Source organism: Lepeophtheirus salmonis, chromosome 3 (assembly GCF_016086655.4).
Source record: "Lepeophtheirus salmonis chromosome 3, UVic_Lsal_1.4, whole genome shotgun sequence".
Classification (NCBI taxonomy): domain Eukaryota; kingdom Metazoa; phylum Arthropoda; class Copepoda; order Siphonostomatoida; family Caligidae; genus Lepeophtheirus; species Lepeophtheirus salmonis.
The window spans coordinates 484,031-498,877 of NC_052133.2; the positions used below are offsets into that span (position 1 = coordinate 484,031).

The 14,847-nt window shown below is 32.0% G+C and overlaps 1 long non-coding RNA gene across 2 annotated transcripts; it reads left to right on the top strand.

The window, feature by feature from the left end:
* Window positions 1-7,823: 7,823 nt before the first annotated feature.
* LOC121115449 (uncharacterized) lies at window positions 7,824-9,843 on the top strand. 2 transcript variants are annotated; one of them, XR_005863511.2, is made up of 4 exons: window positions 7,824-8,043; window positions 8,505-9,144; window positions 9,256-9,602; window positions 9,660-9,843. It is a non-coding gene; the product is annotated as an uncharacterized lncRNA (long non-coding RNA). The 2 variants fall into 2 exon arrangements; XR_005863510.2 differs by having other exon boundaries at window positions 7,825-8,043; window positions 8,505-9,042.
* Window positions 9,844-14,847: the final 5,004 nt, after the last annotated feature.

Consider the following 14,847-nt stretch of genomic DNA (forward strand, 5'->3'; position numbering starts at 1 on the left):
TCTAAAAATATAAAACGTCGATTTGTTAAAAAAAATTTCAACTCCGACTCCACAAAAAAGAGGCAACGAGTCCGACTCCGCATCCCTGGTTTTAGTGACGTTTCATTAAATGAGCTGTGAGCAGCTACCCGATGAAGGAAATAAACAAAAACGCCATTCATTATCTAGCAATGATATAGACAGGAATTCCAGCGATGTCGATCTTCAATTCTAGTACAAATCCTGGCTTTTTTGTTTTTTTTTGCGGTTGGCAACCTGATGAGAAAAATTTTCTTTTTCTAAGCTGCTTTCATTATTATTTAATTAATGAGGAGTACACTTCCTGTTCTACTACATACAACCTATCATTAAGGTGATGCCCTATTTCGGTTCAGCGGTTCTATCGGTCCCGATGTTGGTTTTTTCATTTCAACGGTTTCGGTTTCAGTCTCGGTTCCGTTATTCGGTCTCTTTTTTATTCATGCTTAGTTTGGTAACAGGCACTTAAAACAAGAGGCGTCGCTAGAAAATTCGGCCCCTGGAAATAATATTAGATAGAAACAGGGCCGCAGCTACCTTATACGCAGAGTGCGTTGTGCCCAAGTTCCATTAGGTGCCCCGAAAATTAAGGTTGCTTAAGACAATGGTTTTCAAAGTAGGAGCCGTGAGGGGAGACTAGGGGGGCGGTTGAGATGCAGAATATAGGATTGCTTTCAGTCTACACAAACATAGTGCACATGTTTTGTATAAAGGGGGTCACCTAAAAATATATTCGTGTAGGGGGGTGTCTTGGCTTAAGAAATATTATAGTTATCATATTATAGGGGCCCGACAAGCTTAGTAGTGTACCTTGATCCATAATCTACCCAACCCCATACCTCTTTTATTCAAACCGTCTGAAGCCCAGAGCTATTTGGAACTCAGATACAACTGTATCACCCTGGCAAAGTAAAAAAAAAACAACACACATTTGAAAACACTGATACAGGATAATTTATTTATAATATATTTATTATAAATTTATTCAAAGATTCTATATAGGAACAAAAGCACAAGAACCGAGACCGATAAGCAATATATTGCGGTCTCGGTTCAACTTTGTCGATTCCCATTGAACCGCTAGACCGATAAAGGCACAACCTTGCCTATCAGTGATATATACGAAAACGGATTGAATATTTGCGTGTGTTCATACAAGACGGAGATTAACCCTAAGGATTTGTTGAAGAGTTATAATTGTATATCCATATTGGACTAAAAGTAAAATTGAGAATCGAAATCGGAGTAATTCTTGCCTTTTGTCCTTGTTTATTTAAGCTGTTTTCCTCCAAAAGATTCTTCAAATTGTCAGGGTTACCATGTTGATTTTTGTAGATCTTTTTTAAATATGGTCAAAATACTACCGATTAGCATCACTGACCCTCCCCCCATTTGGTCTTAAATGATTTATTCTGGACTAATATTTCCATCCAGACCCAATTTTAGTCCGTAGATGCAATAACCTGATTTTTTTCAGTCTCGATCTATGAATCAATTTCCTTCCCTATACTGATTTAAGAGTTGTACAAATATAATTTATACAACAGATTTAATTCCATGTGACGTTATTGTAGATTGATGCTCATAATTTTGAACACATATAATGTCATTAACAATTTATCTATTATAGAATCCGTTTAGATCGGACTCTATATGAAACCGATATAGATTGATTTATTATTTTACGTACTACGTAGGATTAATAAGTTTGAATAAGTAATAATAATACGAATATAATTTATTACTGTCTTAAATATTTTATATTTACATATTATTATACAGCAAATTTGAAACAAATTACTCCAAAATAATGGGTCAATGTAGTGTGCGATGATGCAAAAATAGAACTGAGTCAAATTCCAAAAGCTTATAGGAAACGTTTGCTTTTTTAAATTTCCTATTAAAAAAATAATCCAAAAGAAGGTGCAAGAAGAAAAAAATGGATATCAAATCTTAAATATCTTCCTAATTGGAAACCTACTGACCATTCTGTATGTGAAAATCCTTTTGAATCATAATTCCCTTTCCATAATTATTCAAGCAAAAGTATATGAATAATTAATTAAGTAAAATTACAGTACAGAACTTGACTTATTCACGAGGGAACAGGAAATGATTCTCCAAAATGCTTGAAATAATAATACCTCTAGCGGACAAAAAGAGTAAATTTTGACCAATATATTTTTTCCCCGCTAAGATTCACATTAGCCTTTGATGTGCAACTTGGTTTAATGCTTTAGTTCAGCCTATATGAATTTTAAAATTGATATAGTCAGAACTTTTAAAATTGATATAGTCAGAACTTTTTGATATAGTCAGAACTTTTAAAATTGATATAGTCAGAACTTTTAAAATTGATATAGTCAGAACTTTTTAAATTTATGTAGTATCAATGGTGTCCTGTAAAATGATTGTTGTAAAAAGGTTGCGGACAAAAACGTTGGGGTAATATCATCGTGAAGCAATGGTTCTATCCCTGAAGCTAAGGCCTGGGAAGTTCTGTCCTGGAAAGTTTCGCACTGGGAAGTTTCGTCCTGCGGAAGTTTCGCCCTCATGCCATAATTGAGCCATAATTTAAAGTTTAAAATGCGTCTCACCCCACTTAAAGTCATTTCTAATGCATTTTGGCATTCATTAGTGTAAAATGAGTACATTTAACTCCATTTTAAAATGAAAAATATCAAACATGAATGTTACACCATTTTATAATGAGTTCGAACTTACTTCTTGATTAACAATAGTACTCCTGAAAAAAAGGGGAAGACAACATTATAAATAAATATAACGTCATAAGATGAAGTCAAGAAGCTCACTGATGGGATGTACTTCGAGAAGGATCCCTACCAATAATGAGCACAACAGATCTGGCAGGTTAGGAATCGCATCATGAAATTCTTAGTGAACCAACAGATCGCCATCAGTGAATCTTCCTGCAGCTAAAGTACAGAGGAAAGAAATAGTTCGAATTCATTATAATAAGAAACAAAATGTATTTCATACTAATTACTTCAAAGGGCCATAATTTCATAATTAATTACAAAGGACTTAAAGTAAAGGAAGACCTTAAATTATATGTGGAAGATACATTTATGCTAAAATATATGTATGAGGGTGAAATTTCCCAAGGCATAGGGTGTAACCTTCGGTCACCATACATATATATATAATACATATAAAAAAATGGCATACTGTGGGAGTGGTTAAAAGATAAATAGCAGTTGGTATGACTGACTAAATAATGATGTTTGGGGGACTTTTTTCAGTTTATTTTTGAGGTAAGGTTTTGCCATACAATAAATGTACTGAGCATCACAGTTTTCCTCGCTTACAACTCTCATTTCCTTGTGCTCTCCAATGACCCGACGTTTGAGTACCTCCTCGAATCTACTAGTGGTTTGCCTTACCATACCCTCTCCTTCTGACACATCCTGGATCATGATGAAGTGAAAATCACTGTTCTTGCCTCATAGTAACCGCAAGAAGAGGGCGGATTGGGACATATGTAGAGTTGATATGTTTGTAATGAAAAGAGTATCTTTAAAAATTAGAAAAGGAAAAATGGATGTTTCGTGTACTTTGTCTTGTTTTTATTTCATTATTTCATACTTCGTTGTGGCGTTGAAATGCCCCTCTGAAGCAAGAATTCTCCCTTATCTTGGGTGTAAATTGTTTAAAATGAGTAAAGATATATAAATTTAAATATAATTATAATATTTTCCCTTCTTTAATTCTATTTTAAATGTGGAAGGTTCTTCTCTTTATAGAAGTAATTCATTTTCTCTCCCGAAAATCTTGTAACAGATAGCCAATATGAACAAGCGGCTTAATTCAGTAGTACCATATGTATCGATCCTGCCTTCTCCTTGCACCCTTTTTTTGCTTACAAACATGTCAACTCTATACATATAGTACTATTGATTAAAGTAAAGCTCTTGACTAATCTAGTTCCATTCATCTTGACTACAGGGATTTTATGATCATTATTGGGATAAGTTTCATTCACAAGAACACAAGCCACCTTCTGATAGAGGGCATGAAAGCTAGGAGCCTCGATAGGTTCAAGAAAATCTTCACGCAGATCAAGGCAAATGGGTCAATTTTCTCGAACAAGAAGATTTCCACAGTCGATCAATTCCACAACCATTGGAACGACTGCTGGCTTGCGGAAACAAAAGAAGAGGGCCAAGGGATTTACCACACCAAATATACGGCCCAAGGAATGGTACTCGGCGTTGTGGCCTCTGATGGAAAGAAGATACTTCCATTCTTTTTCAAGACAGGACAAAAATTAGGCCAGGAGGCCTACTATAAGGCGCTTAGGTACACCATCTTTCCATGGCTGAAGACAAAGTAACTTAAGGGTAACTACGCGTGGAATCAGGGCGGCGCCCCTCTCACACGTCCGCTAAGTGCCAAAAGTTCTGCACAGATCACATGGCTCGATTCTGGTCCAAAGAGATACTTATCTATATGGGGCACTTTGGAGAGGGAAACGAACAGGAACTCACATCCAAATGTGGACTCACTAAAGTCCTCCATAGTGGCTGTATAGGATAACTTGTCAGAGGAGTCCGTCATCAACTCCTGCATGGCTAACAGGTGACGTGTAAAGGCTGAGATTGAAATTTAAGGTGGTTTTATAGAGTGAAAAAAGTTTTACAATAACCTTGTCTACATGTTTTTTTAACATAATTTTTTGGCTATTATTGAAAATATAAAATTATTCATGTATTTCTAAATCCATCTCTCGAATCTCCACGTTTTGCTGCCTCACCCTGTATATAATACAGTTTGTGTGTGTGTGTCCTTTATGGGTGCCGACTCCGTTGGGACTAAGAGGCTGAAACTTTGCACGAGTGCCTCTTTTAAGCCTGTTACAGCTAAGACAGGGGTCACATTTTTTTTTTTTTTTTGCGGGGGGAGGGGTTCATATAATGGGGAAGGTTATTCTATACACAAAACAAAAAAATTGTTTTCTGGAGCTCGAGGAGACTTGATAGGATGTTGAGTTATATTTATTCAAAATATGTTTTTCGTTTTATTTAAAATATATATATATATCATGTAAATTGTATGTATTTAAATTGCAAATAATAAATCATATTTTGTGTGATGTTAAGTTTTATTAATTTATTTATATACTATTAAATGGGAATGTCTCTGTGTGTGCATGTTTGTCCTTCAATCACCGCCAATGCAAGGTATGAATTTCCTGAAATTTTTCATGTAGGTTTTTAAGGCTCCAGAAACGGTTCTGGTAACAATTTTTTTGGTCTTCAAGGCCATGACAAACATTAAATAGCCTTTTTAGAACTTTATCTGTAGCATCAGAATATGTTTCCTTAGTGACCAATGAATTACTCACGAATAAAGGGAAGAGCTCATGTCGTTTTGGATGAGGATTAGATTGGACTAAAGTCAATACAATTTCTTCGAGAAATAATTACTTTCGGAGCGTGGATAAAACGTTGACACACAGAACGTCGACTGACAAAACGTTGAATGGACAAAACGTAGAATAGACAAAACGTCGACCAGACAAAACGTCGACCGACATAATGTTGACCGTGGAATATAAAATAAGGTGTTTCTCCAAATGGTATTGCAGTATATCCAATTCAGATATTTCCCACCCGAAATATACCCCCAATACGACCACTCCTATATAAACTACAAGTAAGGGCCCCTCCCAATCTCTTTATAAAACCCCAATGTTAGGTTGTTTTTGGATACCACCGTGTTCCAAAGTGGTATACAACCCACTGGCACTGATTAAGCAACCACTAAGAGCCTCTCATAACCCCTCATTTACACTCCCAATGTTGGGGGTGTTGTGGGGAACCTCCAGAACCCAAAATGGGATAAAAACCACCACCACTATTTAAGCAACCACTAAGATCCCCTCATAAGCCCTAATTACCCCCAAATGTGTTGCAGTTTTCGGTACAGTTTGGTCCCAAAATGAGATGAAACCTAATACTCCTATTTAAGCAACCTATAAGAGCCCGTCACAGTCCCTAATTTAAATATCAAAGGTTGAGGATGTTTGGGGGTGCTACCGGGCCCCAAAATAGGTTTAATCCACCGCTACTACTTATATTTACCCCCTGAAGGCCAACCAAAATTTGAGACTGTTTTGGGTTTCATCTCGTTTGGGAACAGTCGCTACCTGATAGTAGCCTCAACTTCCTGAATATAAATTGAGGTGTTGGGAGTGGCATTTGAAGGTAACTTATCTGACGGTGGTGGGGTTTGCCCCTTTTTGGGACCCGGTGATACATAAAAACATCCCGAATTTCGGGGGTGTAAATATCTTGGTTAGGAAATGTCTGGAGTGAAATGTTGTAGAAACTGTTTTTCGTATTTTGAAATGTAATATTATGCGGTCGACATTCTGTACGGTCGACGTTTTGACCTACTACAATTACTTTCTAGCTCCCAAAATAAAGGTAACGATGACATCTATCAAAAATTTATTTTCATACAATTTATAAAAATCTAAATACTACGAACCCTTCAATGCATGGCGTCCAAAAGGTATATATCACATAACGAATTTTGACAAATTATGTCTTAAGTACTTGATTTTTTCTTCAAACATATCAGAATAAAAATGGTGAAATCATAATAAATGAGCCTACTTATGTTCAGTCCTATGGACTAAATTTATCTACATAACATATTAGATCAATTATGAAGTGATTATAAGTTAATTTTTTTTTTTCCACTAACAAATTAAGATTCATGTATTGAAGGGTTAATCTTACAATGTAGGGAAATATTGATGTTTTAATATTTTGTTGTGCATCTACAAGCATTGCTGCATTAGACTCATACTAATAAATTTGACTATTCTTTTTAATATTTAATGCATATATGGTGATATCAAGATAGTCACATTAAATGTTTTATTTTTTAACTTGAAATCCACTTCAATTTATTTATTTACCCTATTTTTTTTATATTAAGTTACGAGTGGAATTATATTTATTTATTTTAGAATCCATGGGTAGTGTCAAATTTCTAATAAGTTGACTTAAGTTTATTCAATTATATGTCAGAATATTATTCATATATCAGAGATTCGAGATAAACATCTCGTTGGTATTTGTAATTTCCATAGTATGCGTACAATTTCCTAATTTAGGAAGATGAAGTGTATCATGAAAGTGATAATGAGGATTCCAACAGCTTTTCAGATACTTGATTAGAAATTAATAGGAATATTTTTAACCTAATATTAAGAGTGACAAAAAATATAACTGATTATAATCTGTAAATAATTACCATTATCATTTTCCAATGAAAAAAGTACGATTCATCATCAGCTTTTATTGCATATTCAACATTAAACTGGTTCTTACTTTTCATTTGTTCAAAAATTTGAAATAGTTGTATTTTTTAATGTGTTTTTTCACGTAGATTTCAAAAATGTAATTTACAAAAATATACATTGTCCTTGATGTGAAGAGTTCAAATAAGAAGAAATCGTAAACTCACTTTAAATTAAGTTAAGTAAGCTTACGATTTGATTATAAAGGTCGTAATTAAGCCATATTTCTTTTCTCTTATTAGATATTTAGAATCAAAATAAACAAACTGATTGCATCAACAGATATGCATAATAACTAAAAGTATGTGTTTTTAAGTATTCTCCAAACAAAACAGTATCAAAATTAATGTGTATTTTTCTTTTTAAAGTTAACAAATAACTAGCCTAGAATAATTCCATCACTAAAATTTCTTCATATTGAACTCTCCACATCAAGGACAATACATATAATATATGAATATCTATAAATTAAATAAATGAAGTTAGTACAGGGAAATATAGAGAAAAAAAAGCATTTTCCTTCATTTTTAAAGTGAAATTGAAATAGTTTAGGGCATCCTAATTTTTTGAAAATTACATTTTTGAAATTTACGCGAAAAAACATAGTAAAAAAAACACTAGCCTATTCAACATTCTCAGTTTGTTAAACAATGAAACAGAAACTCTATAAAAATAATTTCGACTAAATAATTGTAAGTAAAGAACATAACCCTGTACTTCCTTAAAATTACATTTTTATGGGTAATTGTAGCATTATTTTGATGCAATATGAAGTGGTAAAGGCTAATATTATTAAAAAAAATTATAAATAAACATATTAAGAATATTTTATACATTTATTTGTTTGTTTGTTGTAAATTTAAATATGTTAAGACAGTTCTACTCCATTATTCCTTGTACAGTATTACAATGATAAAGTATAATATAAATTATATAAAAAAAAGACGTTTAAATTCAACTTTGAACTTGTTACGTACTTTAAAGTACACGATGAAAAATAGAAGCAGTTTTTTATAGTTATATATGATCATTTTATAAACTTTTTCTCCTTATCATCAAAGTATTCATTTGTGGACTGATTCTCAGTCCACAAATGGTTTTATTCAATTGTTTTTAATTAATAATATTTATAAAGCTCTTTATATATGATTAGGGCATCCGGAATCAGCATAGATTAGTTAAAAGCTGATCATAAGATAGTATGGAATAATCTTTTTACTTCGTTAGCTCTCATAGACTGTTTTGGATCCTTAGTTTACCGGGACATTTAGGAGAATGAAGTTTAATAATCTGGATCTTCAAAGTAATCTTATATGAACAAGATAGTCAAAGGAGCTATTCAAACAGTATTTATTGGCAATGATTTGTGTATAATTGCTTGAAATTACTTTGAATTAGTCTACATTGGATCCAACTACTTGAATTCAGAGCCTTTTGGATACGTGGGTCATTATAAAAGAGAAAAACGCACGAAGCTCTAATTATATTATGGTGTACAACGTAAATATAGGTCAGAACAAAGAAAGTGTACTGAGCATAACTACTTCTTGAACAACGATAAACGCCAAGCCACAATGACATAAGTTTAATTCATTAGGAGCTGTTTCTCGTCATCCCTTCATTATCATGAAGGCCCAATACCATGCTTTAGCACATATCTACAGTATACTAAAGAGGATTTCTGCTATGATGTATGGAAATATTATGTCATCTATGTAACTAAGACGAAGTCTGCATGTTACTATTGCAAAGAAGTTGGAAAAAATATATATATTCTTTTTTCGCTCTAATACGTAATAATATTAATATTGTTCCAATTAAGATGTTCAATTAAATACAAATAATGCTAATTTATTTCATGTTTTGATAGAACATTAAGAAAAATATACTTTATTTATTTACAGGACTTATTTCAGGGCGCGTACTTATTAATACGCGGCTTGTACGTTCGTATTAGGATATAGCAAGGACATATAGGCTTGAATTACAATGATGTCGATCCTCAATTTCACTCTCAGTCCTACAAAAACTTACACTTACAAGGATAACTCCACGAGACAACCCTTATTGTTACTCTCACTTTCATGATCACACGTACAAGTTTATACTCTTTATCCATAGATGTTTTGTCTTCAAGATTGGGATAATAATAACTACAGCTAAGGAAGATAAAAATTATGTTAAGATTGTCAACTAGAAAAAATGTTCCTGCTTTCTACAACATACTTTATACACTTCTGCCATTTAAAAAGTTTGTTTCCTAAATAGAAACCTGTCATTTTATATTAACAATTATAAATTATATTAGTGAATGGGGAACAAAGTGGCAATATCTCTTGACCAGAACATTAAGAGAGGATCAGAAGACTGGGATGTCCCAAGGACTATTTTTCGGGTTTCCAATTTTTTGAAAGCATTTCAAAAGCACTGCTGCTTAGTTTGGTCGAATTACTATTTTTTTTATAAAATAAATCCTTATCAAAAATTTTAAATGTCTGTTTTCCCTGTTTTTCTTTCATAGCGATCATTTTTCCTAGCCCAAAACAAATTCATTTTTTTCACCCCATCCCTTACGAACTTCTCTGGAGGACAGAGTACAAAACACAATAACATGTTGTTATAAATAATGTCCTTACATTTTCAATAAATAATAAAAAAAAACATATGTAACCTCATCAAGATTCATAGAATATGATTTTAAATAATCATAAGTTGAAAGTATGTTTAATATTCAAACATTTCTGATTTCAATATTCCCCGGGCAATTTTCCTTGCAGGCAATCCTCTGCAAACACTATTGGCCCCCTGCTTCTAATCTCTTACGCAGCCTTATAAATGACTTTCTACTGATGCTTATTTAAAAGCATATTCTATGAATCTTGATGAGGTTACATGTGTTTTTTATTTCAAAATGTAAGGACATTATTTATAATTATGAAAAAAAGAACTTGTTATTGTATTTTGTACTCTGTCTTGATAAATAATGTTTGACATGTCTTACTATTTATCATTTTTGAGTCGAAAATAAGGTACTGTTTACTTTTTTTTTTAAGGTTGAAGAGCAATGCATCACTTTATATATATATAAATTGTCAAATGTCGTTACAGTGTCGACCATTTCAAAACGACAAAACAAATAAATTAATTTTGCTAATAAGGGGTCATTCATAAACCAAGTAGTCAATTTGACTTCCTTTCCTTCCCCATGTGGACTTACGTGATTATTTTTTGTACCATATGGTATTATCACGTGGTTTTTATCCCCCACCTACTCCCCTAAACAGTTTTATTTTAAAATTCAGCGCTCTTTTTTAACCTTTTTTTTTGTAGACTAAAAAACATTTTTTGCTATCAGTATTTAGGGAATGATGTTTTTAGGTAACAATTAGGGTTAAGACTTGGTCCAGCAATAATTTTTGTTTCAGTTCGGGCTTAAGTGATTTTTTCTAGACCGATTTGGACCGATTTTTTCTGTTCAGACCGCGGTCTCTTACCGTGTACCGATTTCTTATGGTCTCACTTTGTAGACCGATTTTGATTCGGTCTCAATTTATGGACCGATTTTTTTTCGGTCTTATATATTATGAGTTACCTTTTTTTCTATATCAACTGTCATTCATTTTTTTGAAAAAATCTCAAATGTACACGATAAGTTCTAGAACAAATACGGTATACTTAAAAGAGACGGCAGGATGAAAATTAATCCCAACTATCTCTGCTTAATCTTCTTATAACGTCACTGTACTTGAAAAAATCTATATGGTGATGTTATAAACAATTTATCTATAAAACCGTTCTAGACCGTAATTTTCCTTTGGGTGATCTAGAGCGAATTTTAATATGAGACCGGTCAGACTGAGTTTTTTTGGTTGAACTGAACTAATTCGGTCTCAGACCGGTTTAGGATTTTATTACCGAAACCCAACACTAGTAACAATGTTTATTTTATTTTTAACCTGACCTTTTTTTGATTGTTATATCAATTATATATTTTTTAGAAGGCCTTCTTGCCTTTTGTAAAATAAAGTTAAATTTAAAAAAAAACCAAATATTTCTATTTATGTCTAAAAGGGCAACCTATCCTCCAAAAAGAAACCAATAAAAGGCCCAAAATTAGTTGATAGTAAGCCAAATAAGTCAATCATAGCAACCATTATATATCTTTAAAGTAATCCCAGACTATCAGTCTCATATTGTTTCTCCCCAATTTTTAAAATGAATGAAATAAATATGTTACAATCCCACAAAAAGATAGGAGATAACTTCATTTTCTTGGATCCCGGTCGGTTTGGATCTTTAGATGTAATATTTTGGATAAATTTCGGGTACCCAAATTTTTGGATTCAGATCCGAAATCAAAACTAGACGAATACTTATCTCGAATTTTGTAAACATTTTATCCAAAGTTCGGACCGTAATAAAATAAGATCAGGATTAGATAATTATAAATTTTTATAAAATATGAGACACGGAACTACCTATACTGTATCTCGCAATCTCTCATACGAAAGAAAAAGGAAACAGAACTCAAAATCTGGTGGATTCAAATACAAATTTTTTTAGGAAAAATTTCAAACTCCAACGCTATTTACAAAATATTTCAAAATCCAATGGTATTTACAAAATAATTTAAAAATTAATTTTCAAGTATTAAATTGTGTGGAAAATAATTTCAAAAATTCATACCTATATACAAAAAAAAATCAAATATAAAATATTTTGGAAAAAAATTCAAAAGGCACAGCTATTCACAAAAAATTTCAAAAATTAATTTCCAAATATTACATATTTAAGAAAAAAATTTCAAAAATTTACTAGTTATTTATAAAAATAATTAATTGGGAAAAAATTTTAAACATTCAATTTTTCGGAAAAAAGTTTTAAATATTCCATTTTTAGGAAAAAAAAGTCAAATATTCACAGCTGTACACAAAAATTTAAATTATTTCAAAAAATATTTCAAAAATTAGATTTTTTTGAAAGAATTTCAAAAATCCATAGCTATCCACAAAAAACTTAAAAGATTAAATTTTTTGGAAAAACTTCAAAGAATATTGAACTTTCTAGTGAACAGAAAAAATCCTCCCCAGGAGGTGACGCCGTTTGAAATATCCACGGGTACCGTGTTACCTCGTTAACACATACATATACGTTTATTTTGTTCGAGTTCCCACAGTCGGTTCGGATCTAGGATTTTTTCGTGTAATACAAGTTGACTTATACTGTTTTGGAATACTTTGTATACAGTTCCTCTACACGTTCTATCTTTAATCTGACATAGTATCATATTCAAACTTGTACCCGTTCACCCTTCGTTCATTTTTCCGTTCAATCGTTTATTTTTGAATTATTTATTTGTTCATTTAATATTTATATAGTATACAATGTTTAATCTACGGAATCCTCACTAATATATAAAGTTCTCTTTGTTTCTCAATCCATAAAAATGAGCCTCAAGGGCGTAGCTTACTAAAAACCTAACAGACAATATAAATTTAATTCAATATTTTTTTTTCCAAAAAGTTAAATTTTGTCAGAATATCATTGGATTTTTGAAATATTTATCTACATAATTTAAATTTTTTAGAATAACTATAGATTTTTTAAATATTTTCCGAAAAAAAATAATCATTTAATTTTTTGTCAATTTGATATTGAATTAATTTTGATATTTTTTTTCGAAAAAATTTAATTTTGTGAGAATAGCTTTGGATTTTTGAAATATTTTTCTAAAATATTTAATTTTTTGAGAATAACTATAGATTTTTGGAATTTTCTCCGAACAAAATAATAATTGAATTTTTTTTTCAAAAAATTTGATATTTAATTAATTTTGAAATTTTTTAACAAAATATTACATTTTAAAAATCCATTTCTGGATTTTTTAAATTTTTTACAAAAAATTTAATTTTCAATGAAGAGCTTTTTTTTGAAGAGGATTTTTGTGATCTTTCTCCGAAAAATTTAATAGAAATAAATTTTTTCCAAAATTCCAAAAAATTGTGGTACATATTATCCTAATACCCACTAAATAACCCCCACAGATCAACATCAGGACATTAATATTCAAATCAAAGTATACTAAAAAGATTTAGAAATGCTCATTAATATGTTATTTTAAACCTTATTATTTACCATCTGAAACACTTTCTAACTCAGTAATTAATGAAGGTCAAGTGATTGATGTGATTCCATATTCCTATAGATGAAAGCATAAGCAAGTAGTTACAAAATAAAACAAACTGGGCCTCCCTAGGTTAGGCACAAGTCAAGAAAATGACCCTTGAACGTTATCGACGAATAATCAATCGTACACTCCAAGTAGTTGGGCTTCTCCATGACCGCCGTCTACGCCGCCAGCAAGTCCAAGAACGTTGAAAAGATAGAAGGGCTCGGTCAAAAAGGCCAAACTAGATCCGGAGGAGCTATATGTAGAAAAAAGCCCAGGCCAGTCCCTTCAAGTTCATAAGGTCCCATCCAAGAGATCTTGGGATATCACACCGAACTGTCCAGAAAGCAATGAAAAAAGTGGTTGGAAATACCTCTGTGAGTATGTAGAGGTCACTTTTGACGCCAGCAATGATATAAATCCATCTCCATTGTTGCAAGACTCTTTGGAGCTCTTTTTTTTGACACTTTTGGGCCCCTTATAGCCCCTCATCTTCACCTTTTGGGTGCATTTTGAGGGAACATCAATGAACTTAAATCCACTGTCACCCAGCATTGAGACTCCATGACAGATGACTACATCTGCAGTGGGTGGTAGGCCTTCTGCCGCCTCCTGGATGTCATCATTGCCACTAACGACAGCTACATTAATGAATATGAGAGCTCAGACACACATCTATTTATAGTATTGATTTTGTTGAAATTCTATTCTTAATTAATAAATTATATATTGTTGAAGTTTAAATTCAATGTTTTCAAACTCTAATGGACCAATCGGTATCTTAAATAAAAAAGGAAAATTTTCAGCACGGCGCATAATCTTACGGTGAACATTCCGACCATTATAATATTCGGACACCATTGAAGTAGCCTTTCAAAACCTCTTTTATCTCATTCCAACCTGTCATGAGCATTTGGGAATTTCAAAATTGCCTAATGAATACGACGCACTTTGAGCAGTTGTATGAGTTATGAGATCTGGTTTGTTCATAACTAGTATAAGATGTTTTCATACATGTAAATAAATAGCTCAAGGGCATAACAATTTGTATGAAGAACCGTTCTTAATGAGTAATTACCTTTAAATATAAATAATTTTTCTTCATCTTCCAAGTCATTGAATAGTGAAACAAACAAGAAATTCGAGTATGATTATTACATAACATAGAACAGGGGCCTCTGCAAGATAATAAATATATATGAATTTTTTTGGGGGAAGGGTTGATTTTTGGAATTTTTTTGGAAAAAATATTCAAAATTGACAATTTTTTGAAATAAAATCGTAAAATCCATAGCTATTCAGAGACAACTAAATTTTTTGAAAATAA